We start from the raw sequence: 19,412 nt of genomic DNA, 5'->3' as shown, positions 1-19,412 counted from the left end.
TCTAATAATGTGGCCCGGTTTTCCACATTTATAATAAATACATTGGCATAACTTGCTCCGACACTACTTGCTCCGCCATTACTCGTTCCGACACCATTTGTTCCTTTCGTTCTGTTAACCCCTGGTCCGTAGACCTCACACTTCGCCGAGCTATGACCATTTCTTTTACACTTGTTGCAAATTTTGGTGCAGAACCCCGAGTGATACTTTTCACACCTTTGGCATAGCTGCTTCTGATTGTTGTTGTTGTTGCGGTTGTTATTGTTGTTGGGATGATTGTTGTAGTTGCTATTGTTGTTGTTGTTGTTGTTGTTGTTGTTGTTGTTGTTGTTGTTGGGCCGTTTGTTGTAGTTGCGATTGATGTTGCGATTGTTGGGATAATTGTTGCGATTATTATTGTAATTGCTGTTGTTGTTGTATTGGTGTTTCTTATCACCTTTTTCCTCCCACTTTCTTTTGACTTGCTTCACATTGCCCTCTTCAGCCATCTGTTCTTTAATTCTTTCCTCAATCTGGTTCACTAGTTTGTGAGCCATTCTACATGCCTGTTGTATGGAGGCGGGCTCGTGTGAACTTATATCTTCTTGGATTCTTTCCGGTAATCCTTTCACAAACGCGTCGATATTCTCTTCCTCATCTTCGAACGCTCCCGGACACAATAGGCACAATTCTGTGAATCGTCTTTCGTACGTGGTAATATCAAATCCTTGGGTTCGTAACCCTCTAAGTTCTGTCTTGAGCTTATTGACCTCGGTTCTGGGACGGTACTTCTCGTTCATCAAGTGCTTGAATGCTGACCACAGTAGTGCGTACGCATCATCTTGTCCCACTTGCTCTAGATAGGTATTCCACCATGCTAACGCAGAACCTGTGAAGGTATGTGTAGCGTACTTCACTTTTTCTTCTTTAGTACACTTACTTATGGCAAACACTGATTCGACCTTCTCGGTCTACCATTTCAATCCGATCGGTCCTTCTGTTCCATTAAATTCCAAAGGTTTGCAGGCAGTGAATTCTTTGTAGGTGCATTCTACACGATTTCCTGTACTTCTAGATCCAAGGTTATTGTTGGTATGTAGCGCAGCCTGTACTGCGGCTATGTTTGAAGCTAGAAAAGTACGGAATTCCTCTTGATTCATATTCACGGTGTGTCGAGTAGTCGGTGCCATTTCCTTCAAAATAGTCAAATGGAACAAGTTAATCATATAGAATATTAAGAGTAGTTAATAGTATTTCGTAGCATAATATGAACTCATTTATAAAAGCTTTTTCTTCATATTAGCGTTTTATAAGTTTAAATTCGGGTAATACCTACCCGTTAAGTTCATACTTAGTAGCTAATATACAATTCAACTACTACAATTCTATATGAAAAACTGATTATAATAATATTTTGCGTTCAAACTTTTATACAATATTTTACAAACTTACAAAACTGCTTATTTTACATAAAGCATGAAATATAGCACACAATAACTTTGATACAAGATAGTTGTGAAGATAATTCTAGCTAGTACACAAGTCGTTCAGCAAAGGCAATAAAGACACGTAATTCATACGTCCAGAAACAAGTCATGCATTCTGGTTTTACTAGGACTACTTCCCATCCTTGGTCTTGTGGAACATAACCGTTATGGCCGTTGATAAGACAGCGTGTTGTAACGTCGTCAAAGGGACGAGGGTTACGTAATGTCCAACAGTCCCGTAACAATCTAAAAACCTCATTTCTTACCCCAATTTTTGACTCCGTTACTTGTGGGAACGTTTTGTTTAATAGTTGTAGCCCGATGTTCTTGTTCTCACTTTGGTGAAAAGCGAACATTACTAACCCGTAAGCATAGCATGCTTATTTATGTTGCATGTTAGCCGCTTTTTCTAAATCATGAAGTCCTATATTCGGATACATTGAGTCAAAATAATTTCTTAACCCGTTGCGTAAAATAGCATTTGGGTTCCCCGCAATATACGCGTCAAAGTAAACACATCGTAACTTATGGGTTTCCCAATGTGATATCCCCCATCTTTCAAACGAAAGTCTCTTATAAACCAAGACATTCTTGGAACGTTCTTCGAATGTCTTACAAACTGATCTCGCCTTAAATAGTTGTGCTGAGGAATTCTGACCGACTCTAGACAAGATTTCATCAATCATGCCTCTGGGTAGGTCTCTTAAAATATTGGGTTGTCTATCCATTTTGTGTTTTTATACTGTAAAATAGACAAGAGTTAGATTCATAAAAAAAATTGAAGGTAATTCGTATGCCCGAGAGACATACTAAATTAATGTGGCTGACGTGTTATGATCCAAGTCGGTTCATACCCAATAACAAACTTACCGACACCTTATTTGTATTTGATTTTAACGATTGGTTCATTGATCAAATACGCGACACTTGAACTTTAAGAAAAATGGTTTTCTTAAATATTACTTGATGTGTATTATATAAATTATGGAATAATTTATATATTATGGATTTAATTATTTATAGGTTAAATAATTAATTTATTTATGTTACATTTTATATATAAATTGGTTTTATATAATAAAATGTGTATATAAATTAAAATGGAAGTTTTATAGAATAGTTTTATAAAATTTATATTTTATAAAACTTATTTTAAAACAACTAGTTAGTGGCCTTGGAGTCTTGAATAACACATGCTAAAGATGGTTAAGCTTTTCCTTTAATCTATATACTTGTTCATTGACTCTTGGGAGACTACTACATAAAAATACACATCAAATACTTAAAAAAAAAAAACTGAAAACGGCTCCATTCAGCTGCTGCTGGCCGTGGCATTTGAAGGGTGAAAAGGGTTTCAAAATTTGGTTTTGCAAGCAAGTTTCAAGTGTCACATAAATCCTAACCAATAGCAAGGGTGTTGGGCTAATAGTTTGGGGTATTTCTCCTTGAGGTTTCATCCATTTGAAGCTCCATTCAACATCATCATCTTCATCTCTTTCAACTAGCTTGGAATAGGTATAACATCTTATTCTTGCTTGTAGTTTGTAAGTATATATCACAACTTGATCCTAATTGGGATTTAACTTTAATTGGCTTAAAGTTCAACAAGTAAAATTTGATAATTACACGCTTCCGTTTATTAAGATTCTTAAAAGGTTTTAAGACTTATGAAACTTGTTAAATCCCAACAATGGTATCTAGAGCCGAAGTTGTTGAAATATGCTTCGAGATGGTTATTAAACCCACTATAATTTTGCATTCTATGAACATGCATGAAGTAGAATGTAAAATTTTCGGTTTTGGGTGGTTGTCATTTTGGCCAAAATCACTTGTGATTCTGCATTCTGTACTGCCAATCACTTGTGATTCTGTACTGCAAATCACTTGTGATTCTGTACTGCCAATCACTTGTGATTCTGTGTTGCCGATCACTTGTGATTCTGTATTGCCAATCACTTGTGATTCTGTGTTGCAGATCACTTGTGATTCTGTGTTGCCGATCACTTGTGATTCTGTATTGCCAATCACTTGTGATTCTGTGTTTCCAATCACTTGTGATTCTGTATTGCCTATCACTTATGTTGATGATGTTCACAATCTAAGCCTTGACCTTGTGTTTGGTTGCATGCATGGTTGATTGATATTTATTCAATTGGTTTGTAATAATATTTATTCATTTGGCATGTAATAATTCATTTGGTTATGTAATTTATTTTATATTTGGTATGTAAAATAGATTAGGTTGTATTTTCATTTTTTAGAGAAAAATGTATTAGGATATATTTTTTTTGTAAAAGATGAAGATGCAAGATGAAGAACACAAGAAGAAGCATTTGGATGCAAGATTGAGTGGGAGATTTTGAAATCTCTAACTTTGAGTTATAACCCCTTAACCGGTGGCATTTGTTTTCGGCTAAACAAATGCCTACCAAAATGGCTAGATTGTGAACATCTTTGTTTTGCATGCGTGGTTGTTTTAATTTCTTGTATGATTGTGGATTGTATGTTTGTATGCCACAAGTTAATCACACAAGTTAACAACAAACAAAACTAAAATTTAATTGGTTAAATTAGACGTTATTAATCACATGCAAAACGACAATTTAAAATGGTTAAATTGAAATGGCTAAAAGGACATTAATAAACGGTTATTAAGATCATGATTAGGATCATATATATAAAATGGTTTATAGACATGAAATTGGCTTTTCATAATGAACTATACACCAAATGCATGTTGGTGTATGGCAAATGTTTTCTTAAACTAGAATTTATGAAAACTTAAAATCCCTTAACTAAAACAAGGTAAACAAGTTAAACGCCATCCTTTTGTGGAAACACTTAGACATATTAGGAATCTCTTGATGGGATAAAGGTCACCTAACCGTCATGAGTGAACTAATATGAATAAGGTACACTTCACATACATGTGGGATAAAGGTCACCTAACCACTTGTATGTTAAGTCTACATGTTTACACAAGTAGGACGACTTGATTTAGGAATCATGAACTTAGGGTCACCGAAGCATGAGGAACAAATAGGCGTTGATGGGATAAATATGCCATGCAAAAGGATTGCATGATCCCATAACTTAGAAGTTGAAAAAGGATTGCAATTGTCACATAAATGACTACCTAGCTAAATCAAATGACGGGATAAAGGTCACCTAACCGAAATTTGATTTACCGTTGGATTCTAAGATTTAATAAAACAATTAAAAATAAGAGGGTATTGTTTATTAAATTTAAAATCGATACTTAAAAGAACTTTGTTGAATTTTGTAGATGGCCGCCAATAACAACAACAACATGCAAAACGCACCACTTAACCTAAACCACCTATCATTAAGGTCTCTCTTAGAGAAAGACAAACTCAACCATACCAACTTTATGGATTGGTTCCGCAATCTTCGGATTGTCCTCAAACAAGAGGATAAAGCGTATGTACTTGAGGACCCCATTCCCGATCAACCGGATGAGAATGATGTGGAGGCAATGGCCTCTTACGATAAGTATTGCCACGACTCCCTTCAAGTCTCATGCTTAATGCTTGGGACTATGATACCCGAACTCCAAAAGGATTTCGAACATCATAGTGCATACGACATGATAACGCAATTGAAGGAGATGTTCCTTCAACAAGCGCGTGTCGAACGCTTCGAAATGGTTCGAGCGCTACATGCTTGTCGTATGGACGATACCCAATCGGTTTCATCTTATGTACTTAAGATGAAAAGCCTTATCGATCGTGCTAACCGTCTTAACCTAAACATATCTAATGAGTTAGCCACCGATCTTATCCTTAACTCCCTATCAAAAAGGTTTGATCAATTTGTAATTAATTACAATATGAATGGGATGGATAAGAGCATAGGTGAGCTTCACGGTATGCTTAGAACGGCGGAAACTAGCATGGGTAAAAGGGCTTTACCCGTGTTAGCAATCGATCAAGGTGGGTCCAAAGGTAAGACCTCTAAGCCAAAGATGGCTAAGAGAAAAGGACCCGCTTACCAAGGCAAAGGGAAAGGGAAGATGGTTACCCCAACCATCAACAAGGCTAAGAAGCAAAAGGTAGCCGAGAAGGCAAACCCCAAGGAAGACCCATGTTTCGGTTGCGGTGAAATGGGTCATTGGAAACGAAACTGTCCGATCTATCTTAAGGAGTTGAAGGATAAGAGGGATGCAGGGCAAACCTCAGGTAATATATATATGGTATATATAGAGCTAAGTATTACTTCTTCTAATACATGGGTATTAGACACTGGATGTGGAACTCATATTTGCAATTCTTTGCAGGGGTTCAAAAGAAGTGATCATGAGGCGGGAACATCAAGTCTCTATATGGGCAATGGTGCAAAGGTGCATGTTAAAGCTCAAGGAGATTTTATTTTGAAGCTTCCAAGCGGATTGGAACTTATTTTAGAAAATGTTTTGTATGCTCCGGATTTGTGTAGAAACATTATTTCTATTTCTCGCTTAAAACAATGTGGTTACGTTGTTAATTTTATTGATGATGATATTCATGTTTCTAAAGATAATGTATTCTATTTCAAGGCTTCGCCTTCAAATGGAATTTATGAATTGGTTCATGATGACACATCATCTAGTAGCTCAATGTACCATACAAGCACCAAGAAACTCAAAAGGGATTTGAGTGATTCCTACTTATGGCATTGTCACCTTGGTCACATAAACAAGAACCGAATACATACACTTCAAAAGAATGGACTTTTGAAATCAAATGAAATGGATTCGTTTGAAGTATGTGAATCTTGTTTACAAGGAAAGATGACTAAAGCACCTTTCAAAGGGACCTATGAAAGGGCTAAAGATTTATTGGGATTAATACATTCGGATGTATGTGGACCCTTTAAACCCATGACTAGGAAAGGTGAAAGATACTTTGTTACTTTCATTGATGACTTTAGTCGTTTCGGATATGTCTACTTATTAAGACACAAGGACGAAACGTTTGAAGCATTCAAAGAATATCAAAACGAAGTACAAAATCAACTCAATAAGACAATTAAGGTACTACGTACCGATAGAGGAGGTGAATACCTAAGCGATGCCTTCCAAGATCATCTTAGGAGTTTTGGGATTATCTCACAACTTACTCCACCCGGAACACCCCAACTTAATGGAGTTTCCGAAAGGAGGAACTGAACCCTAATGGATATGGTTCGATCTATGATGGCAAGAAGCTCGTTGCCTCTATCATTTTGGGGTTATTGTCTAAGCTCCGCGGCTCGTATTTTAAATATGGCCCCAACCAAGAAAGTGGAACGAACTCCTCACGAGATGTGGTTTGGTAAACCTCCATCTCTATCATACTTAAAGGTATGGGGATGTGAAGCTTATCCTAAGCGTTACGTCCCTAATAAGTTGAATGCTCGATCCACAAAGTGTATCTTCATAGGATATCCCAAAGATGACATGGGATATTACTTCTATGATCCATCCGAGCAAACCGTATTTATTGCTCGGAAGGCGGAATTCCTTGAAACTAAGTTCCTAATGGAAGGAAATAGTGAAAGGAAGATAGATCTTGAAGAGGTTCAAGATCAAGTAGATGATACACAATTGGTTGACACTAGCACTCAACATGAAAATGTTGATAGTGATCAAATGGATGATCAAAATACACAAGACATTCGTAGATCTGGTAGGATTAGCAATTCTCCTGAGAGATATGGGTTTCTCATAGATGGTTGCTATACGGTTGATTTGGATGAACCAACAAACTACCAAGATGCTTTATCAAGGATTGATAAAGATAAATGGCAGGAAGCCATGAACGCCGAGATGCAATCCATGTATGAAAACCAAGTGTGGGAACTTGTTGAGCAACCTCCTAGCTCTAAGCTAGTTGATTGCAAATGGCTTTTCAAAATGAAAACCGACATACATGGAAACTTGGATACATATAAAGCTAGACTTGTTGCAAAAGGTTTCACTCAAACTTAAGGGGTTGATTATGATGAAACTTTCTCGCCTGTGGCAATGCTAAAGTCTATTAGGATATTATTTGCCATTGCTGCTCACTACGACTATGAAATATGGCAAATGGATGTCAAAACCGCCTTCCTAAATGGATATCTTATGGAAGATGTCTATATGGTCCAGCCTGAAGGTTTTGTTGATCCAAAATATCCTAAAAGTGTATGCAAGTTAAAGAAGTCAATCTACGGATTGAAACAAGCATCTAGAATGTGGAATCATCGTTTTAATGAGGAAGCCGAGAAATTTGGCTTCATTAAAAATGGTGATGAAGCTTGTGTATATAAGAAAGCTAGTGGGAGCACTATCATGTTCCTTGTACTATATGTGGATGATATATTATTATTTGGGAATGATATTACCACAATGCAAGGAGTCAAAACTTGGCTAAAGAGTTGCTTCTCCATTAAGGATCTTGGAGACGCACAATACATATTGGGGATAGGGATCTATAGGAATAGATCCAAGAGATTGATAGGTTTAAGTCAAAGTACATACATTGATAAAATCTTGAAAAGGTTCAAGATGGAAAACTCTAAGAAAGGTTTGGTACCTATTCAAAGAGGAACCGTTCTCAATTCATCTCAGTGTCCTACCACTAAAGATGAACAAGAAAGAATGAAGAAAGTCCCATACGCATCTGCTATTGGGTCTATCATGTATGCGATGATATGTACTAGACCGGATGTGTCATGCGCTCTAAGCTTGACAAGTAGATACCAGAATAACCCAGGAAACAGTCATTGGATTGCTGTTAAAAGTATATTGAAATACCTTAGGAGAACTAAGGATATGTTTCTAATATATGGGTCTGGTGAGGAGGAACTCGCCGTAAAAGGTTACGTGGACGCGAGTTTCCAAACTGATCGAGATGACTCTCGATCACAATCCGGTTATGTCTTCATGTTAAATGGTGGTGCGGTCTCTTGGAAGAGTTCGAAACAGGAGGTTGTTGCGTTATCCACTACAGAGTCGGAGTACATTGCCGCCTCACTGGCAGCTCAGGAAGCTGCATGGATGAAGAAATTCATCGATGACTTAGGAGTGGTCCCTTCCATTCAGGACCTTCTTGAGATCTTTTGTGACAACGAGGGTGCGATTGCTCAAATCAAGGAACCTCGTGCTCATCAAAAGACTCGTCACATTGAGCGGAGATTCAACTACATCAGGGATGAGGTTGAAAAGGGAAAGATATGTATTCACAAAGTTCACACAGATCATAATGTTGCGGATCCACTCACGAAGCTTTTACATGGGCCAAAACATGAGGGACATGTTTGTGCGTTAGGGCTTCGATATTCTAGTGATTGGAATTGATCTACTTTATGTATTGTAACGGAACGAATTAGTTCAAACTCATTAATATAATTATGGTATTAATTTAATTATGAGTCATGTTCCTATTTTGCATATTTCATCCATGAATAAGCAACTATTCTAAATTTCCGTAGTCGATCACATTTGTGGGAACAAGTGTGAGGTTTAGACTATTATGAACTTGGATTGGTATACATTCATAGGTTGAATGTGGGGCAAGGTTGCAACCAAGGTTCATAGATATTTGTGGGAAACAAATATTGGAAGACCCGCTCTCAAGAATTACTGTATAGAGCCTTTGTGGTTGATCACATGTAATCTTGAGTAAAGGCGAATATCATTGTATCCTCTGACCTGAGATACATATTGGGTTCGGATATTCACCAAGTACTGTGCCTTGATTCTTTCCTTCGCTATTCTGAAACATGGTAGTACATAAGGAAGAACTCAGGTATATTACAAAGTGTATATCTAGGGCGTATGTAGTCAAGATGGAATTTGTCCCTCTTATTCGTTGAGAGTCACATGTCTAAGGCCTGAAAAGTTAAATCTATAAGAGAGTGATCACTCTGTATCTCTTGGATTTAACATGACATCTAGGACGAAAGGAAATAATGAAAGATTCACCTAATCATATTCGAGATGGGAACTCGAAAGGGATGATGTTATTGAATGGCACAAAGTCATAACATATTAGGGGTGATGGACGGTGTGTTAGGCTGTATCCATCACTTGCATTAATTTCTTATGTTTCTCGTGCAAGTGGGAGATTGAAGGTATTTCGTATGCCCGAGAGACATACTAAATTAATGTGGCTGACGTGTTATGATCCAAGTCGGGTCATACCCAATAACAAACTTACCGACACCTTATTTGTATTTGATTTTAACGATTGGTTCATTGATCAAATACGCGACACTTGAACTTTAAGAAAAATGGTTTTCTTAAATATTACTTGATGTGTATTATATAAATTATGGAATAATTTATATATTATGGATTTAATTATTTATAGGTTAAATAATTAATTTATTTATGTTACATTTTATATATAAATTGGTTTTATATAATAAAATGTGTATATAAATTAAAATGGAAGTTTTATAGAATAGTTTTATAAAATTTATATTTTATAAAACTTATTTTAAAACAACTAGTTAGTGGCCTTGGAGTCTTGAATAACACATGCTAAAGATGGTTAAGCTTTTCCTTTAATCTATATACTTGTTCATTGACTCTTGGGAGACTACTACATAAAAATACACATCAAATACTTAAAAAAAAAAAAACTGAAAACGGCTCCATTCAGCTGCTGCTGGCCGTGGCATTTGAAGGGTGAAAAGGGTTTCAAAATTTGGTTTTGCAAGCAAGTTTCAAGTGTCACATAAATCCTAACCAATAGCAAGGGTGTTGGGCTAATAGTTTGGGGTATTTCTCCTTGAGGTTTCATCCATTTGAAGCTCCATTCAACATCATCATCTTCATCTCTTTCAACTAGCTTGGAATAGGTATAACATCTTATTCTTGCTTGTAGTTTGTAAGTATATATCACAACTTGATCCTAATTGGGATTTAACTTTAATTGGCTTAAAGTTCAACAAGTAAAATTTGATAATTACACGCTTCCGTTTATTAAGATTCTTAAAAGGTTTTAAGACTTATGAAACTTGTTAAATCCCAACAAAAAATACTTATTAATGCAAGCAATTTTTACATATATCATAAAGCATAAGCACACTATATTACATATATTACACCACACGAATACAGCTATCTTATTCCGACTCGCTCATTTCTTCTTCTTCGGATTTGGTTCGTTTTGCCAAGTTTCTAGGGATATATGATGTTCCCCTAATACGAGCCGTCATTTTCCACATTTGTTTAGAAAAACCTGGTGGTTTAGAGGTTCCCGGGTCATTGTTACAACTTAAGGACTTCGGGGGTTGACGATACATATAAAGTTCATCGGGGTTGGAATTAGATTTCTCTATTTTTATGCCCTTTCCCTTATTATTTTCTTTTGCCTTTTTAAATTCCGTTGGGGTAATTTCTATAACATCATCGGAATTCTCGTCGGAATCCGATTCATCGGAGAATTGGTAATCCTCCCAATATTTTGCTTCCTTGGCGGAAACACCATTGATCATAATTAACCTTGGTCGGTTGGTTGAGGATTTTCTTTTACTTAACCGTTTTATTATTTCCCCCACCGGTTCTATTTCCTCCTCCGGTTCCTCCTCTTCCAGTTCTGATTCTTCTTTCGGTTCCGACTCTTCTTCCGGTTCCTCTTCGGGAACTTGTGAATCAGTCCACGAATCATTCTAATTTACATTTGACTCTTCATTATTATTAGGTGAGTCAATGGGACTTGTTCTAGAGGTAGACATCTATCACATAATATCAAACGCGTTAAGAGATTAATATATCACATAATATTCACATGTTAAAAATATATAATTTTCAACAAAATTTGTTAAGCAATCATTTTTCAAGTAAACACGGTCGAAGTCCAGACTCACTAATGCCTCCTAACAAACTCGATAAGACACACTAATGCAAAATTCTGGTTCTCTAAGACCAACGCTCGGATACCAACTGAAATGTCCCGTTCTTATTGATTAAAAACGTTCCATATTAATTGATTTCGTTGCGAGGTTTTGACCTCTATATGAGACGTTTTTCAAAGACTGCATTCATTTTAAAACAAACCATAACCTTTATTTCATCAATAAAGGTTAAAAAAGCTTTACGTAGATTGTCAAATAATGATAATCTAAAATATCATGTTTACACACGACCATTACATAATGGTTTACAATACAAATATATTACAACAAAATAAGTTTCTTGAATGCAGTTTTTACACAATATCATACAAGCATGGACTCCAAATCTCGTCCTTATTTAAGTATGCGACAGCGGAAGCTCTTAATAATCACCTGAGAATAAACATGCTTAAAACGTCAACAAAAATGTTGGTGAGTTATAGGTTTAACCTATATATTATCAAATCATAATAATAGTCCACAAGATTTCGTATTTCAATACACATCCCATACATAGAGATAAAAATCATTCATATGGTGAACACCTGGTAACCGACATTAACAAGATGCATATATAAGAATATCCCCATCATTTCGGGACTCCCTTCGGATATAGATATAGAACATGTGTTTAGTTGATTTTAAAAGTCAAGTTAGAAGGATTAACTTTTATTTGCGAACAAGTTTAGAATTAACTAAATTATGTTCTAGTGATTAAAAGTTTAAACCTTTGAATAACATAGCTTTATATGTATGAATCGAATGATGTTATGAACATCATTACTACCTCAAGTTCCTTGGATAAACCTACTGGAAATAAGAAAAATGGATCTAGGTTCAAAGGTTCCTTGGATGGCTTGAAAGTTCTACAAGCAGAATCATGACACGAAAACAATTTCAAGTAAGATTTCTACTCGAAATAAGATTGTTATAGTTATAGAAATTGAATTTAAGTTTGAATATGATTATTACCTTGTATTAGAAAGATAACCTACTGTAAGTAACAAAGGTTTCTTGATCTTGGATGATTACTTGGAATGGATTTAGAAAACTTGGAAGTAAACTTGCAATCTTGGAAGTATTCTTGATTTTATGAAACTAGAACTTTTGGAATTTATGAAGAACACTTAGAACTTGAAGATAGAACTTGAGAGAGATCAATTAGATGAAGAAAATTGAAGAATGAAAGTGTTTGTAGGTGTTTTTGGTCGTTGGTGTATGGATTAGATATAAAGGATATGTAATTTTGTTTTCATGTAAATAAGTCATGAATGATTACTCATATTTTTGTAATTTTATGAGATATTTCATGCTAGTTGCCAAATGATGGTTCTCACATGTGTTAGGTGACTCACATGGGCTGCTAAGAGCTGATCATTGGAGTGTATATACTAATAGTACATACATCTAAAAGCTGTGTATTGTACGAGTACGAATACGGGTGCATAGAAGTAGAATTGTTGATGAAACTGAACGAGGATGTAATTGTAAGCATTTTTGTTAAGTAGAAGTATTTTGATAATTGTCTTAAAGTCTTTCAAAAGTGTATGAATACATATTAAAACACTACATGTATATACATTTTAACTGAGTCGTTAAGTCATCGTTAGTCGTTACATGTAAGTGCTGTTTTGAAACCTTTAGGTTAACGATCTTGTTAAATGTTGTTAACCCAATGTTTATAATATCAAATGAGATTTTAAATTATTATATTATCATGATATTATCATGTATGAATATCTCTTAATATGATATATATACATTAAATGTCGTTACAACGATAATCGTTACATATATGTCTCGTTTCAAAATCATTAAGTTAGTAGTCTTGTTTTTACATATATAGTTCATTATTAATATACTTAATGATATGTTTACTTATCATAATATCATGTTAACTATATATATAACCATATATATGTCATCATATAGTTTTTACAAGTTTTAACGTTCGTGAATCGCCGGTCAACTTGGGTGGTCAATTGTCTATATGAAACCTATTTCAATTAATCAAATCTTAACAAGTTTGATTGCTTAACATATTGGAAACACTTAATCATGTAAATAAAAATTTCATTTAATATATATATAAACATGGAGAATTTTGGGTCACTACACCAAACACCACCGACGATTCGTGGTGCTTGGTGTTTTGTGCCTTTGGCCAAAATGTTCCATCTATCGTATCTTTTGACTCGTAGCTCCGATTTAGTCACCGTTTTTTTTCAAATCATGTATTTTTAAGGATCTATCCGTTGGCAAACTGCCGTAGGCGGTTAGTCCCAAATATTTTTCGAAACGAGACCTCGAAAGCCTTCAATTTTTCCTTTTTTCGATTTTGACCGTTTTGAATTTCATTCATATTATTCTTTTTGTGTATGTATGACTTAGCATGGTACATATTCTTTTAAGGCCTATTATTTCAATTGCAATGTAATAATATATAACGCATATAAATTTGAATCTAATGTCTCTTCATTAAACACGCTTTTTAAATCATTAATATGCGCCGCCAGATGGAGTACCATTTGGTGGCGCATAACCTTCGGTTTCATATTCTGCTGAAATTCTCGAGATCACCCTAAAACGACCATAACATCAAGACTCATGGATAGTGTCTTGACATTCGAGGTCGTCAGGATGCTGAAAAAAGATATTTTACTCAATTTTTATGTTCTCTATGAACGTTTTCAATTTATATCGTTTTATTAGTTTTGTGTATGCATGACTAAGCATGGTATATATCGTTTTAAGGCCTATTATTTCACTCGCGATGTAATTATGTATAACTGGTATAAATTTGAATCTAATGTCACTTCCTTAAACACGTTGTTTTAAATCATCAGTATGTGCCGCCAGATGGAGTACCATCTGGCGGCTCATAATCTTCGATTTAAGATTGTGCTGAAATTCTCAAGATCACCCAAAAACTGCCGTACGAGCAAGACTCTCTCAACGTGATTGCCATTTGAGGTCATTTAGATTCCTAAAAAGACATATTTCCTAGCAAAATCGCACCACACACCAAACACCACCGACGATTCGTGGTGGTTGGTGTTTTGTTTCTTTGGCCAAAATGTTCGATCTATCGTATCTTTTGACTCGTAGCTCCGATTTAGTAACCGTTTTTTCAAATCGTGTATTTTTCAGGATCTATCCGTTGGCAAACTGCCGTAGGCGGTTTTTCCCAAATATTTTTCGAAACGAGACCTCGAAAGCCTTCAATTTTTCCTTTTTTCGATTTTGACCGTATTGAATTTCATTCATATTATTCTTTTTGTGTATGTATGACTTAGCATGGTACATATTCTTTTAAGGCCTATTATTTCACTTGCAATGTAATAATGTATAACATATATAAATTTGAATCTAATGTCACTTCATTAAACATACTTTTTTAAATCATTAATATGCGCCGCCAGATGGAGTACCATTTGGCGGCGCATAACCTTCGGTTTCATATTGTGCTGAAATTCTCGAGATCACCCTAAAACGACCATAACATCAAGACTCATGGACAGTGTCTTGACATTCGAGGTAGTCAAGATGCCAAAAAAAGTTATTTTACTCATTTTTAATGTTCTCTATGAACGTTTTCAATTTATATCATTTTATTAGTTTTGTGTATGCATGACTTAGCATGGTCTATATCGTTTTAAGGCCTATTATTTCACTCGCAATGTAATTATGTATAACTGGTATAAATTTGAATCTAATGTCACTTCATTAAACATGTTATTTTAAATCATTAGTATGTGCCGCCAGATGGAGTACCATCTGGCGGCGCATAACTTCGGTTTAAAATTGTGCTGAAATTTTCAAGATCACCCTAAAACGGCCGTACGAGCAAGACTCTCTCAACGTGCTTTCCATTCGAGGTCGTCCAGATTCCGAAAAAGACATATTTGCTCACAAAATCGCACCACACACCAAACACCACCGACGATTCATGGTGCTTGGAGTTTTGTGTCATTGGCCAAAATGTTCGATCTATCGTATCTTTTGACTCGTAGCTCTGATTTAGTCACCGTTTTTTTTAAAATCGTGTATTTTTCAGGATCTATCCGTTGGCAAACTGCCGTAGGCGGTTTGTCCCAAATATTTTTCAAAACGAGACCTCGAAATCCTTCAATTTTTCCTTTTTTCGATTTTGACCGTTTTGAATTTCATTCATATTATTCTTTTTGTGTATGTATGACTTAGCGTGGTACATATTCTTTTAAGGCCTATTATTTCACTTGCAATGTAATAATGTATAACGTATATAAATTTGAATCTAATGTCACTTCATTAAACACGCTTTTTTAAATCATTAATATGCGCCGCCAGATGGAGTACCATTTGGCGGCGCATAACCTTCGGTTTCATATTGTGCTGAAATTCTCGAGATCACCCTAAAACGACCATAACATCAAGACGCATGGATAGTGTCTTGACATTCGAGGTCTTCAGGATGGCGAAAAAAGACATTTTACTCATTTTTAATGTTCTCTATTAACGTTTTCAATTTAAATCATTTTATTAGTTTTGTGTATGCATGACTTAGCATGGTCTATATCGTTTTAAGGCCTATTATTTCACTCGCAATGTAATTATGTTTAACTGGTATAAATTTGAATCTAATGTCACTTCCTTAAACATGTTGTTTTAAATCATTAGTATGTGCCGACAGATGGAGTACCATCTGGCGGCGCATAACCTTCGGTTTAAAATTGTGCTGGAATTTTCAAGATCACCCTAAAACGGTCGTACGAGCAAGACTCTCTCAACGTGCTTTCCATTCGAGGTCGTCCAGATTCCGAAAAAGACATATTTGCTCACAAAATCGCACCACACACCAAGCACCACGAATCACCAAACACCACCGACGATTCGTGGTGCTTGGTGTTTTGTGTCATTGGCCAAAATGTTCTATCTATCGTATCATTTGACTCGTAGATCCGATTTAGTCACCGTTTTTTCTCAAATTGTGTATATTTCAGGATCTATCCGTTGCAAACTTCCGTAGGCGGTTTGTCCTAAATATTTTTCGAAACGAGACCTCGAAAGCCTTCAATTTTGCTTTTTCTGATTTTGACCGTTTGGATTTCATTCATATTATTATTTTTGTGTATGTATGACTTAGCATGGTACATATTCTTTTAAGGCCTATTATTTCACTCGCAATGTAATTATGTATAACGCATATAAATTTGAATCTAATGTCACTTCATTAAACACGCTTTTTTAAATCATTAATATGCGCCGCCAGATGGAGTGCCATTTTGCGGCGCATAACCTTCGGTTGCATATTGTGCTGAAATTCTCGAGATCACCCTAAAACGACCATAACATCAAGACTCCTGGATAGTGTCTGGACATTCGAGGTCATCAGGATGCCGAAAAAAGACATTTTACTCATTTTTAATATTCTCTATGAACGTTTTCAATTTATATTGTTTTATTAGTTTTGTGTATGCATGACTTAGCATGGTATATATCGTTTTAAGGCCTATTATTTCACTCGCAATGTAATAATGTATAACTGGTATAAATTTGAATCTAATATAACTTCCTTAAACATGTTGTTTTAAATCATTAGTATAACTTCGGTTTAAGATTGTGCTGAAATTCTCAAGATCACCCTAAAACGGTCGTACGAGCAAGACTCTCTCAACGTGCTTGCCATTCGAGGTCGTCTAGATTCCGAAAAAGACATATATCCTCGCAAAATCGCACCAAACACCACCGACGATTCGTGGTGCTTGGTGTTTTGTGTCTTTGGCTAAAATGTTCGATCTATCGTATCTTTTGACTCGTAGCTCCGATTTAGTCACCTTTTTTTCAAATCGTGTATTTTTCAGGATCTGTCCGTTGGCAAACTAGCGTAGGCGGTTTTTCCTAAATATTTTTCGAAACGAGACCTCGAAAGCCTTCAATTTTTCCTTTTTTCTATTTTGACCGTTTTGAATTTCAATCATATTATTCTTTTTGTGTATGTATGACTTAGCATGGTACATATTCTTTTAAGGCTTATTATTTCACTTGCAATGTAATAATGTATAACGCATATAAATTTGAATCTAATGTCACTTCATTAAACACGCTTTTTTAAATGCGCCGCCAGATGGAGTACCATTTGGCGGCGCATAAACTTCGGTTTCATATTGTGCTGAAATTCTCGAGATCACCCTAAAACGACCATAACATCAAGACTCATGGATAGTGTCTTGACATTCGAGGTCGTCAGGATGCCAAAAAAAGATATTTTACTCGTTTTTAATGTTCTCTATGAATGTTTTCAATTTATATCGTTTTATTAGTTTTGTGTATGCATTACTTAGCATGGTATATATCATTTTAAGGCCTATTATTTCACTTGTGATGTAATTATGTATAACTGGTATAAATTTGAATCTAATGTCACTTCCTTAAACACGTTGTTTTAAATCATTAGTATGTGCCGCCAGATGGAGTACCATATGGCGGCTCATGACCTTCGATTTAAGATTGTGCTGAAATTCTCAAAATCACCCTAAAACTGCAGTACGAGCAAGACTCTCTCAACGTGCTTGCCATTCGAGGTCATCTAGATTCCGAAAAATACATATTTCCTAGCAAAATCGCACCACACACCAAACACCATCGACGATTCGTGGTGCTTGGTGTTTTGTTTCTTTGGCCAAAATGTTCGATCTATCGTATCTTTTGACTCTTAGCTCCAATTTAGTCACCATTATGTTCAAATCGTGTATTTTTCAGGATCTATCCATTGGCAAACTGCCGTAGTCGGTTTGTCCCAAATATTTTTCGAAACGAGACCTCGAAAGCATTCAATTTTTTCTTTTTTCGATTTTGACCGTTTGGATTTCATTCATATTATTCTTTTTGTGTATGTATGATTTAGCATGGTACATATTATTTTAAGCCCTATTATTTCACTCGCAATGTAATTATGTATAACGCATATAAATTTGAATCTAATGTCACTTCATTAAACACGCTTGTTTAAATCATTAATATGCGCCGCCAGATGGAGCACCATTTGGCGGCCCATAACCTTCTGTTTTATATTGTGCTGAAATTCTCGAGATCACCCTAAAACGACCTTAACATCAAGATGCATGGATAGTGTCTTGACATTCAAGGTCGTCAGGATGGCAAAAAAAGACATTTTACTCATTTTTAATGTTCTCTATGAACGTTTTCAATTTATATTGTTTTATTAGTTTTGTGTATGCATGACTTAGCATGGTATATATCCTTTTAAGGTCTATTATTTCACTCGCGATGTAATTATGTATAACTGGTATAAATTTGAATCTAATGTCACTGCCTTAAACATGTTGTTTTAAATCATTAGTATGTGCCGCCAGATGGAGTACCATCTGGCGGCGGCATAACCTTCGGTTTAAGATTGTGCTGGAATTCTCAAGATCACCCTAAAACGGCCGTACGAGCAAGACTCTCTCAACGTGCTTTCCATTCGAGGTCGTCTAGATTCCGAAAAAGACATATTTTCTCATAAAATCGCACCACACACCAAACACCACCGACGATTCGTGGTGCTTGGTGTTTTGTGCCTTTGGCTAAAATGTTCGATATATCGTATCTTTTGACTCGTAGCTCTGATTTAGTCACCGTTTTTTTCAAATTGTGTATATTTCAGGATCTATCCATTGCAAACTGCCGTAGGCGGTTTGTCCCAAAAGATTTTCGAAACGAGACCTCGAAAGCCTTCAATTTTTTTTTTTGATTTTGACCGTTTGGATTTCATTCATATTATTCTTTTTATGTATGTATGACTTAGAAAGGTACCTCGAAAGCCTTCAATTTTTCTTTTTTATTGATTTTGACCATTTGGATTTCATTCATATTATTCTTTTTGTGTATGTATGACTTAGCATGGTACATATTCTTTTAAGGCCTATTATTTCACTCGCAATGTAATTATGTATAATGCATATAAATTTGAATCTAATGTCACTTCATTAAACACGCTTTTTAAATCATTAATATGCGCCGCCAGATGGAGTGCCATTTTGCGGTGCATAACCTTCGGTTTCATATTATGCTAAAATTCTCGAGATCACCCTAAAACGA

Source organism: Rutidosis leptorrhynchoides, chromosome 11, assembly GCF_046630445.1.
Source record: "Rutidosis leptorrhynchoides isolate AG116_Rl617_1_P2 chromosome 11, CSIRO_AGI_Rlap_v1, whole genome shotgun sequence".
Classification (NCBI taxonomy): Eukaryota; Viridiplantae; Streptophyta; class Magnoliopsida; order Asterales; family Asteraceae; genus Rutidosis; species Rutidosis leptorrhynchoides.
Note: the sequence above shows the minus strand (reverse complement) of the source record.